Source organism: Lipotes vexillifer, unplaced genomic scaffold, assembly GCF_000442215.2.
Source record: "Lipotes vexillifer unplaced genomic scaffold, Lipotes_vexillifer_v1.1 scaffold1616, whole genome shotgun sequence".
Lineage (NCBI taxonomy): Eukaryota > Metazoa > Chordata > Mammalia > Artiodactyla > Lipotidae > Lipotes > Lipotes vexillifer.
In genome coordinates, this window is record NW_006790438.1 from 358,412 (window position 1) to 367,533 (window position 9,122).

Sequence of the window (9,122 nt, forward strand, 5' to 3'; positions counted from 1 at the left end):
CCGCTCCGCGGCATGTGGGATCTTCCCGGACCGGGGCACGAACCCGCATCCCCTGCATCGACAGGCGGACTCTCAACCACTGCGCCACCAGGGAAGCCCCGCAACTGTGTTTATTGATCATAGGATTATAGCACTTTTATAGCTAGGAGGGGACTTGGATCATCTGATCTATCCAGCCCACTGTGTAGGTTCAGAAATTGAGACCTAGAGAGATTAGAATACTGGTGCAAGATGCGGGACAAAAAGAGCTAACATTTATCTTCTGCTTATTGTGTTTGCCAGGTACTATGCTAGGTGCTTTACAGACACTGTCTTTTAAGTGTTATGATAACCCTGTTTGATGGGTGAGGAAACTTGAGGCTCAGAGAGGTTAAATATTTTGCCTGGGATAACTTAGCACATCAATGGCAGAGCTAGAATAGATCCTAGGTCTGTCTTCTAGCATTGTTACAGGGTTTTTACGTGGATCATGCCATTTAATACCGACCTGAAGCAGGCTCATGGAGCACTGTCATCTGTCCTTGAACTTGAAGTCTTACATAAGACAGTTGACTTTCAGGTTTGGGTGCTACTTTTGGAAATGGTACTAGATGTGAGTTTTTCACAGTGATATTTGAGATAATCTTGGATTTGTCAGGAGGGTGCAGTAACTGAGGCAGCTGTTTGAAATAGAGGGCTTCATTTGCTAATAAAGAAAGGGTAAAAGTGAATTACTGAAAGAGACCTCTTTTGTCTTTTCTTCCTTGTTGAAAAACTTTCCTACTTTACTCTGTGCCTTAATAATGACTTTAAAATAAACTAAAATCTCTAAATCAGTCTTGAATACTCATGGCAGAAATATTGTTTTCATATTTTATTCAGCACACATTTGTGGAACAGGTACTGTTACGAAGTGCAGGCTTGTACCGCTCCCCACACAGAAGGCCAGTAAATTGAGAAACGAGTTGTTGGGGCAAAGAATAGTGACTTTATTTGGAAGGCCAGCACACCAAGAAGATGGTGGACTAGTGTCCCAAAGAACCATCTTGCCTGGGTTTGGGTGCTAGTTTCTTTCAGAACAAAGAGGGGGAGGTGAGGGGTAAAGTAAAAAAGGTGATACGTTGTTGCTAATATTTCCTGGTTCAGGCCAGAATGGGAGGGGATGTGTTCATTTCTTCTTACCTGCATCCATTCCCAGGTGGACCTGGTTAGGGTATTCCTAGTGAACTAAACCAAGGTATTTTAGCTTAACTGGGAGACAGGGTTCCTGGAGATGGCTCATTATGTATACCTTAAGCTGTAGGCAACATCCCTTTAATGATTAACTTATAGCAAAAGCAATAGAATACAAAGGTTAAAGTAGAAGAAACAGATCAATATGGAGTCAGGTTCTTCCCTATTACAAGTACTACATACCAGGCCTTGAATCAGATGCTGGTAACAGGGAGATGGGACACTTAGTGCCTGTTAACAAGTTGCTTACAATATAGTGAGGAAGACATAAAATGCACTACAGTATTGTGATACTGTAACTGCAATATGCTAGTACAATGTAACAAGTGCTGTGATAGCAGTATCCACGTCTTGCTATGGAGAAAGGGGCTACCCCTTTCTCCATACCACGTAAAGCAGAGTAGGAGCTTTGTAAAGTTTTGAGAGACATCCCAGAGGAATTGGAAAGGCAGTGAAATCTGAGTGTTGAGAGAGAAGTAGGGTTGGCTTCTAAATGGAAAACAGAGGCGTTGTCCTGAAAGGCAAGGAGATTTACAAAGGAATGGTAGTACAGTTTTGGTGTGATAAGGCCTAGAAAGTATCCATTGACTTTGGTTCGTGGGAACTTATTGTTGACTGTGAGGAGCATCTAATGGTAGAGAAGAGCAGTAGGGTCAAAGCCACTGACCATAATTAAGGAAGAAATGGGAATAAAGGTCATGAGTTTAGGTCATAAAGAGTGTTTGATGTGAAAGGAAGAAGACATTCTTAAAGGTCGATTTAAAGTAGATTCTTACTCAATGTTTATATAACAAAACATTGGATAGGGTACCAGAACACTTATCCCTCTAACATTCTGCACTAAAAAAATGATTGCTTCACCGCCTTTTCTTAAAACACGTTAAGTGGCTTCCAGGATAGTAGCTTCTAGGATGAAGAGTAAAATCCTCAGTATTACCTAGTACTAGGGTGACCGTATAATTTAGCATTCAAACAGGGTTACTTCCTTCTTGGTGTGAGAGAGGGAGCTATTGGCATCAATGGAAATTACCCTAGACAAACTTGGACATACCTAAAAGTTCTTCTCTTCATGAGCTGGCTCCTGAATGACTGTGCCTTCAACTCACACCATACTTGGTCTTGCTCTCTCCTCTCCAACCATGAAATTTTTTATTCAGTCCTGTTTACCATGCTGTCTCTTAATAGGGCCTTTGCATATGCAGTTTCCTTTGTCTGGACTTCTGTCATCATTGGGTTAACTCCTCCTTAAACCTCAGATCTCTAATTCATTTCTTAGGGAAATCTTCCCTATCCAGTTTTGTAAATGTGAGCTTTTACAAAAAAACCCAAAACCTGTGACTATCCAACAAATGTGTATGTGTGAACATAATTTAAGGATTCAGAGATCTCCAAGACTTCTTATGAAAAAATTACCTTCAACTATTTTAACTGCTCCTTTGATATTTATCTCGATATCTAAATGGCATTATTGACTTTGTGCCATGGAAGATGAGGAATTGACTTTTTCATTTTGTTCTTCATAACAAATTTTTCTTCCTCTTATCCTCCCAGTAGTCATACATTACATTTTATTTGAGATTAGTTTAGATCAGTTTTGGTATATAAAGTATTATTTCACTGTGTTCTGCTGTAAATGCGTCTGTAGCACCAATTTGCTCATATGTGACTGGTAAATAGAGAAATGATATTGTAATTAGAGGTTGTATTGACTTATATATGACTTTTCCTAGTAAAGGAGAGTCAGAATATCAAGAGTAGAATTCAGAGGGAAAGAAAGCTCTGATTTCAACTCTATTTTAAGAAAGTTAAAGGAGTGCCTGCACCCAGGATTCCCTCCCCCAGAGAGGTGTGCACCACCTTTGTTCTTGTAGCTGGGGTTGTGTTCAGAGTCTATTTCTATCTCTAATGTCTCAGTTCCTGCAAGCCAGCATGGCCACTCTGTTGTTGTTGTGCATCTCTGAGCATCTCTTGAGGCAGCTCTAGACACACTAAACTGACTGCTTGCATTGTCCAAGTCATCTCCTGGAGTACTAATTATCATCATTATTATTTTAAAAAATTTATTTTTATTTTTAAAATTTGATTTTGGCTGCGTTGGGTCTTTGTTGCTGCACGTGGGCTTTCTCTAGTTACGGTGAGTGGGGGCTACTCTTCGTTGTGGTGCATGGGCTTCTAACTGGTGGCTTCTCTTGTTGCAGAGCATGGGCTCTAGGTGCTCGAGCTTCAGTAGTTGTGGCATGCAGCCTCAGTAGTTCTGGCTCGTGAGCTCTAGAGCGTAGGCTCAATAGTGTGGCACACGGGCTCATTTGTTCCACAGCATGTGGGATCTTCCCGGACCAGGGCTGAAACACGTGTCCCCTGCACTGGCAGGTGGATTCCTAGTCACTGCACCACCAGGGAAGTCCCTGGGGTACTAATTATATTACTGCTAGTGCTCTGGCTACAAGGTTGCATAGGTTTTTAGTGGTTTGTTCCAACCTTATTTTTCCTATTCTTTGTTAATTTTAATATGTGCAGAATGTAAGAGTTTTTAGGAACACATATATTGTGTTATAGCAAAAATACCTATACTCTATGAACATAATCCCCAGCAGAATTCAACAGTGTACTATACTTAGTTTCCCTTCCCTATACCACTTTTTGATTGCCTGTGAAAATAGCATTTTTCCCACTTAGTTTTGTCTAACTATAAAGAAAGATGATACCAGTTGTTAAAACACCAAGTCATTCAGAATCAGGAGGCTTTCTATTAGTTTTATCTTATTTAAAAGAAAATATTTTTTTATTTATTGGGCTGCGTTGGGTCTTAGTTGTGGCACGCGGGATCTTCATTGTGGCATGTGGGGTTTTTCATTGTGTTGCGTAGGCTTCTCTCTAGCTGTGGCACGTGAGCTCAGTAGTTGCAGCACGCGGGCTCTCTAGTTGTAGCATGTGGGCGCTCTAGTTGTGGCACGCAGGCTCCAGAGCACGCGGGCTTAGTAGTTGTGGAGTGTGGGCTTAGGTGCCCTGCGGCATGTGGGATCTTAGCTCCCCGACCAGGAATCAAACCTGCATCCCCTGCTTCGGAAGGTGGATTCTTAACCATGGGACCACCAGGGAAGTCCCAGTTTTATCTTAATAAAGAAGTATCATTTGGAGTCTGTGCTCTTTTCTAGTCTAGTTGCATTTCATAAGTATTGATAGTTTTGGTATAGAATTCTAAGTTGTAAAGAATATTTCCTCAGGATTTTGAAGGCATGCTCTACAGTTTTCTAGCTTCTGTTGTTGCTAAGAAGTACTAATGAGTGAAAAGTTAGAAAGCTTGTATCATCTCTGTGGTCTAGTTCTTAAATTTCACAAGGATGTTCCTTGGTGTGGATCTTTTTTCATCCACTGTGCTGGTCATTTGGTGAGAATTCTTTAGTCTGGAAATTCATGTCTTCAGTTCTTGGAAACATTCTTAAATTATTTTATTGATGATTTTTTCCTCTTATTACTTTTGGAGACTCCTGTTATTCAAATGTTGGACCTCTTAAATTGATCCTTTAGTTTTCTTATCTTAAAAAAATCTTTTTTTCTCTGCTAGATGTTCTCAATTTTATCTTCCAATTTTTGCTGTCATATTCGAAATTTCCAATAGCTTCTTTTTATTCTCAATGGTTCTTTATAGCCTACTGATCTCATTTCAGTTTCATGGATGCAGTGGTTTCTCTTTTCAGAAGTCTCCGTTTTCCTTCATAGTTCCCGATTGTTCCAAGTTAATTTCTTTTTCTAATTGTTTAGGTCTTTGTATCTGTCAGGAAACCAATAGATATCTTAATCAGAAAGGAAAACAATATGGAAAGTAGATGCTTATAAAAAATTATTAGAAGGGTCAGAGAAGCAGGAACAATACCTCAAACACTGTAGAACTGATCTTCTTTGGGAGCTTTATGTCTGAGGTCACCACTGAAACCACTGAATTGAAAAAACAGTGTATAGCTATACTTCAGGACCAGGAAGCTGTCACTGCTGTTGCTGTAAGAACAACTGCCTCATGACACCAAGCAAACTGGAGAATGGACTTAGAAAGGACATTATTTCAGAAAAACTTTACAGACCAATATCCCTTATGAATATAGGTGCAAAAATACTGGCAAACCAAACCCACCAACATGTAAAAGGATTATACACCATCACCAAGTGGGATTTATTCTGGGAATGCAAGGTTGGTTCAGTCTGTGAAAGTAAACAGTGTAATATACCTTATTAATAGAACGAAGGACCAAAACCATATGATCATCCCAATAGAGGAAGAAAAAGCATTTGACAAAATGTACCAGTCTTTCATGATAAAAATATTCAAATGAGGGATAAAAGGGAACTTCTTAACCTTCTTAAAAGGTATCTGTGAAAAACCTGTAGCTAACATCATATTTAATGGTAAGGACTGACTGCTTTCTCCCTGAGGTCAGGAATAAGACAGGGTTGCCCACTTTTACTACTTATATACAACATTGTATTGGAGGTTCTAGCCAGGGCAGTTAAGGAAGAAAAAGAAATAAGGCATTCAGATCAGAAAAGAAGTAGTAAAACAACTACACAGTTGACGCTTGAACAGCATGGGGGTTGGGGGGGGCGACTTTTGCAAGGCAAAAATCCATGTATAACTTATAGTCAACCCTCTGTAGCCAAACAACTGCAAATCATGTAGTACTATAGTTTTTAGTATTGAAAAAAATCTTCATATAAGTGGACCCTTGTAGTTAAAACCTTTGATGTTCAAGGGTCACCAGTGTCTCTATTTGCAGATGAAATGATTCTAAGAAAATCCTAAGGAATCTGTAAAAAACAAAAACTAAAAACTCTTGAAAGCTAATAAACAAGCTCAGCAAGATTTCAGGGTATGAAAGCAATGTACAAAACTCAGCTGTATTTCTGTAAACTAGCAGTGAACACTTTCAAAAATGAAATTAAGAAAACTTCATTTTCCGTAGCATCAAAGAGATGAAGTACTTAGGAATAAATTGAACAGAAGAAGTACAAGACTTGTATACTGAGAATCACAGAACATTGTTGAAAGAAATTAAAGAAGACCTAAATAAGTGGAAGAACATCCTATATTGATGGACTAGAAGACTTAATATTGGCATATATATATATGTATTTTTGGCGGGGGCGGTGTCAAGAAGCAAAAACATCTACTGAATATAAAACTAAAAAAGACAGAGTCCTCCTGGGCCCAAAAGACCCATGGCAAGGAGCCAAGAGTTCTGCATCAGCGCTGCTCTGGGGAGCCCTGGAAGAAGTCATTGCACACGGTAGTGATGAGGGGTAGAAAAACAGTGTACTCCTGGAAGTCCACCTACTGGTTGCTGTCCTCGTCCAGATCACCCATCAGATTCTTCAGGCCTCCTCATCCACCTTCTCCGCCACAAAGTTGGGCAGCTCCCTGTGCAGAATTCCTTCATCTCCCCCTTAGTCAGCTTGAACTTGTTGGCCTCTTGGTTGGAGTACTTGTGGAAGGTGGTGAACGTCACAGCCAGAACCTGCTTCAGGGGACTGGACATCTTGGATCTGGGGCTGCTGGTCTTGGAGGGTCTCCTGGGGAGGTGGGGGTTGGCTGTGGTTCTTCTGGGACCATGAAAGCTGGTGGCAGACATTTTGGGGAGTATCCATCTGCATGAACTCTCATCGAGGTGGACATCTTGCCCAGGTAACCAGCACTGAGACCTGGCCCCACCCAACTGTCTGTAGGCTCCAGTGCTGGGACGCCTCAGGCCAAGCCACCAACCAGGTGGGAACACAGCCCTACCCATCAATAGACAGGCTGCCCTAAGTCTTCCTGAGCCCACAGCCGTGTCTAGACACCTTAATATTGTTAAGATGGCAATTCTCCCCAAATTGACCCACAGATTCAGTGCAATTTCTAACAGAATCACAGCTGCCTCATTTGTAAATTGAGAAGCTGAGCCTAAAATTTAAATGGAAATGCATGGTATCCAGAATAGCCAAAACAGTCTCAAAAATTGGAGGAGTCAGTTCTTGGTTTCAAAGTTTACTACAGTAATGTGTGTGGTATTGATATAGGACAAAAGAATTTCAGGTTTTAATGACCCTGCTTGTCAGCAGCAAAATTGCCGCAAAGACCAGGACGGTGGCCCCATGATACTTCCTTCTTTCATTGCTTATGGATGTATTGGAGTACCTAATTTGCACCCAGAAGCCTAGCTGCAAGAGATTCTGGCAAATGTAGTTTTTAGTTTTCTAGTTTAAGAAAGCACAACTGGGAGGGTGGTATGGCCATTGGGTGAGTCAATTCATAGAGTTTTTCTCTGAGGTCTGATGACTATTGTATGTCCTCTGTATTCAGAAGTAGGGCTCTAAAAATCTGATGGGAAGCTCTATGCATGAGTGGGGCTTCTTGACTAAGCTTCATTGTGTAACAGTGGAATCATTTCATTGGGAACACCCAGTATCAGTGTCTTCAGGTCTTCTCTCTTGGGCTTTGGCTGCACAGCATACTTTAAGCTGAGGGAGATTGAGAGGCAACATTAGCATCTGTAAAAGTCCACTGGAATTCTCCTGCCTTTTCAGTATGGTAGTGCTGCCTTTGGCTGTACCAGGTGACACCAGGTCTGAGATTCTGTTTTATTCCTTAGAGAGTAAACCTTTCCTCTTTTATCCTGGTGAATGAGGGGCCATTGGCCCAGGAGCTTGGAGTGCGATCTGCTTTGCTTCTTAGATTTTCATCTAGTCCTACTTCAGAGTACCAGGGTATCTCTTGCTATCAGCAGTATCTGCGGTATAAATTAGGTTACTTCTCACATAGCCCTGTGTCTGGCTTTGGGATTCAGCACTCTTGGGTGGACTAAGCTCATTTTCACTCATCTAATTTCAGCTTCTAACATTTTGTTCTTTCCTCGTCAATTGTTTTCATTGTGAATTTGTTCCTCAGTTGTTTAGTTGTGTTTCTGGAAGGGGTAATAGTGGAGTAATGTCTAATGTGCCATTTTTACCCAGAAGTTACATCAGGTGTTCTTGCAGCACTGTGTACTTTTTTGTCTTAGACAAGAAAGTTGCTGACAAGTTTGATTTGTTAAGACAATTTTGTGTGATTGATTGATTCCCTTATTAGAGTAGAATCTCTCTGTGGACAGGGCTAGTGTCTGATTTTGCTTCTTCTTGTATCAGCACATTTCCTAGCACTCTCTGGCCTCCCCCAAAATAATTATTGACTTAGTAATAACCATTTTTTTAGGAGACTATTTTCCTATAAGATTGGGTTGCATATAACCCATAGAGGAGCAGTGAAATAACTAATGATACTAGTAACTGTATTGTTGGATAAAATCTGGGTTTGAAAAGTGATTTTCTGATTTGAAAAATGGCTATTGGCATAAAATCAGTCTCTTTCTGACCACACTATATAAAATGATCACCCTCCCCTCTTCTCTCTTTTTTAAAAATAAATTTTATTTATTTATTTATTTTTGGCTGTGTTGGGTCTTTGTTGCTGTGCGTGGCCTTTCTCTAGTTGCGGCAAGTGGGGCTACTCTTCGTTGCGGTGTGCGGGCTTCTCCTGTTGCAGAGCACGGGCTCTAGGTGTGTGGGCTTCAGTAGCTGTAGCACGCGGGCTCAGTAGTTGTAGCTTGCGGGCTCTAGAGTGCAGGCTCGATAGTTGTGGCGCACGGGCTTAGTTGCTTCACAGCCTGTGGGATCTCCGTGGACCAGGGGTGGAACCCGTGTCTCCTGCCTTGGCAGGTGGATTCTTAACCACTGCGCCACCAGGGAAGTCCCTCTCTAACTCTTTATTCTGATTTATTTTTCTTCAAAATACTGATTACCCCGACTGTATAGGTATTTGTTTATTGTTTGCTTCTCCCCAGTATAGGGTACCTTCCATAAGATCAGATGGTATATATATATATATATATTTTTTTTTTTTTTTT

General features: G+C 40.9%; 1 protein-coding gene and 1 pseudogene across 1 annotated transcript in view; one reads left to right on the plus strand and one right to left on the minus strand.

The window, feature by feature from the left end:
• LMNB1 (lamin B1) overlaps nucleotides 1-9,122 on the plus strand; it is a 76,121-nt gene that overhangs the window by 12,341 nt on the left and 54,658 nt on the right. The window lies entirely within an intron of this gene.
• Nucleotides 6,449-6,740, minus strand: LOC103089465 (protein S100-A2 pseudogene; annotated as a pseudogene).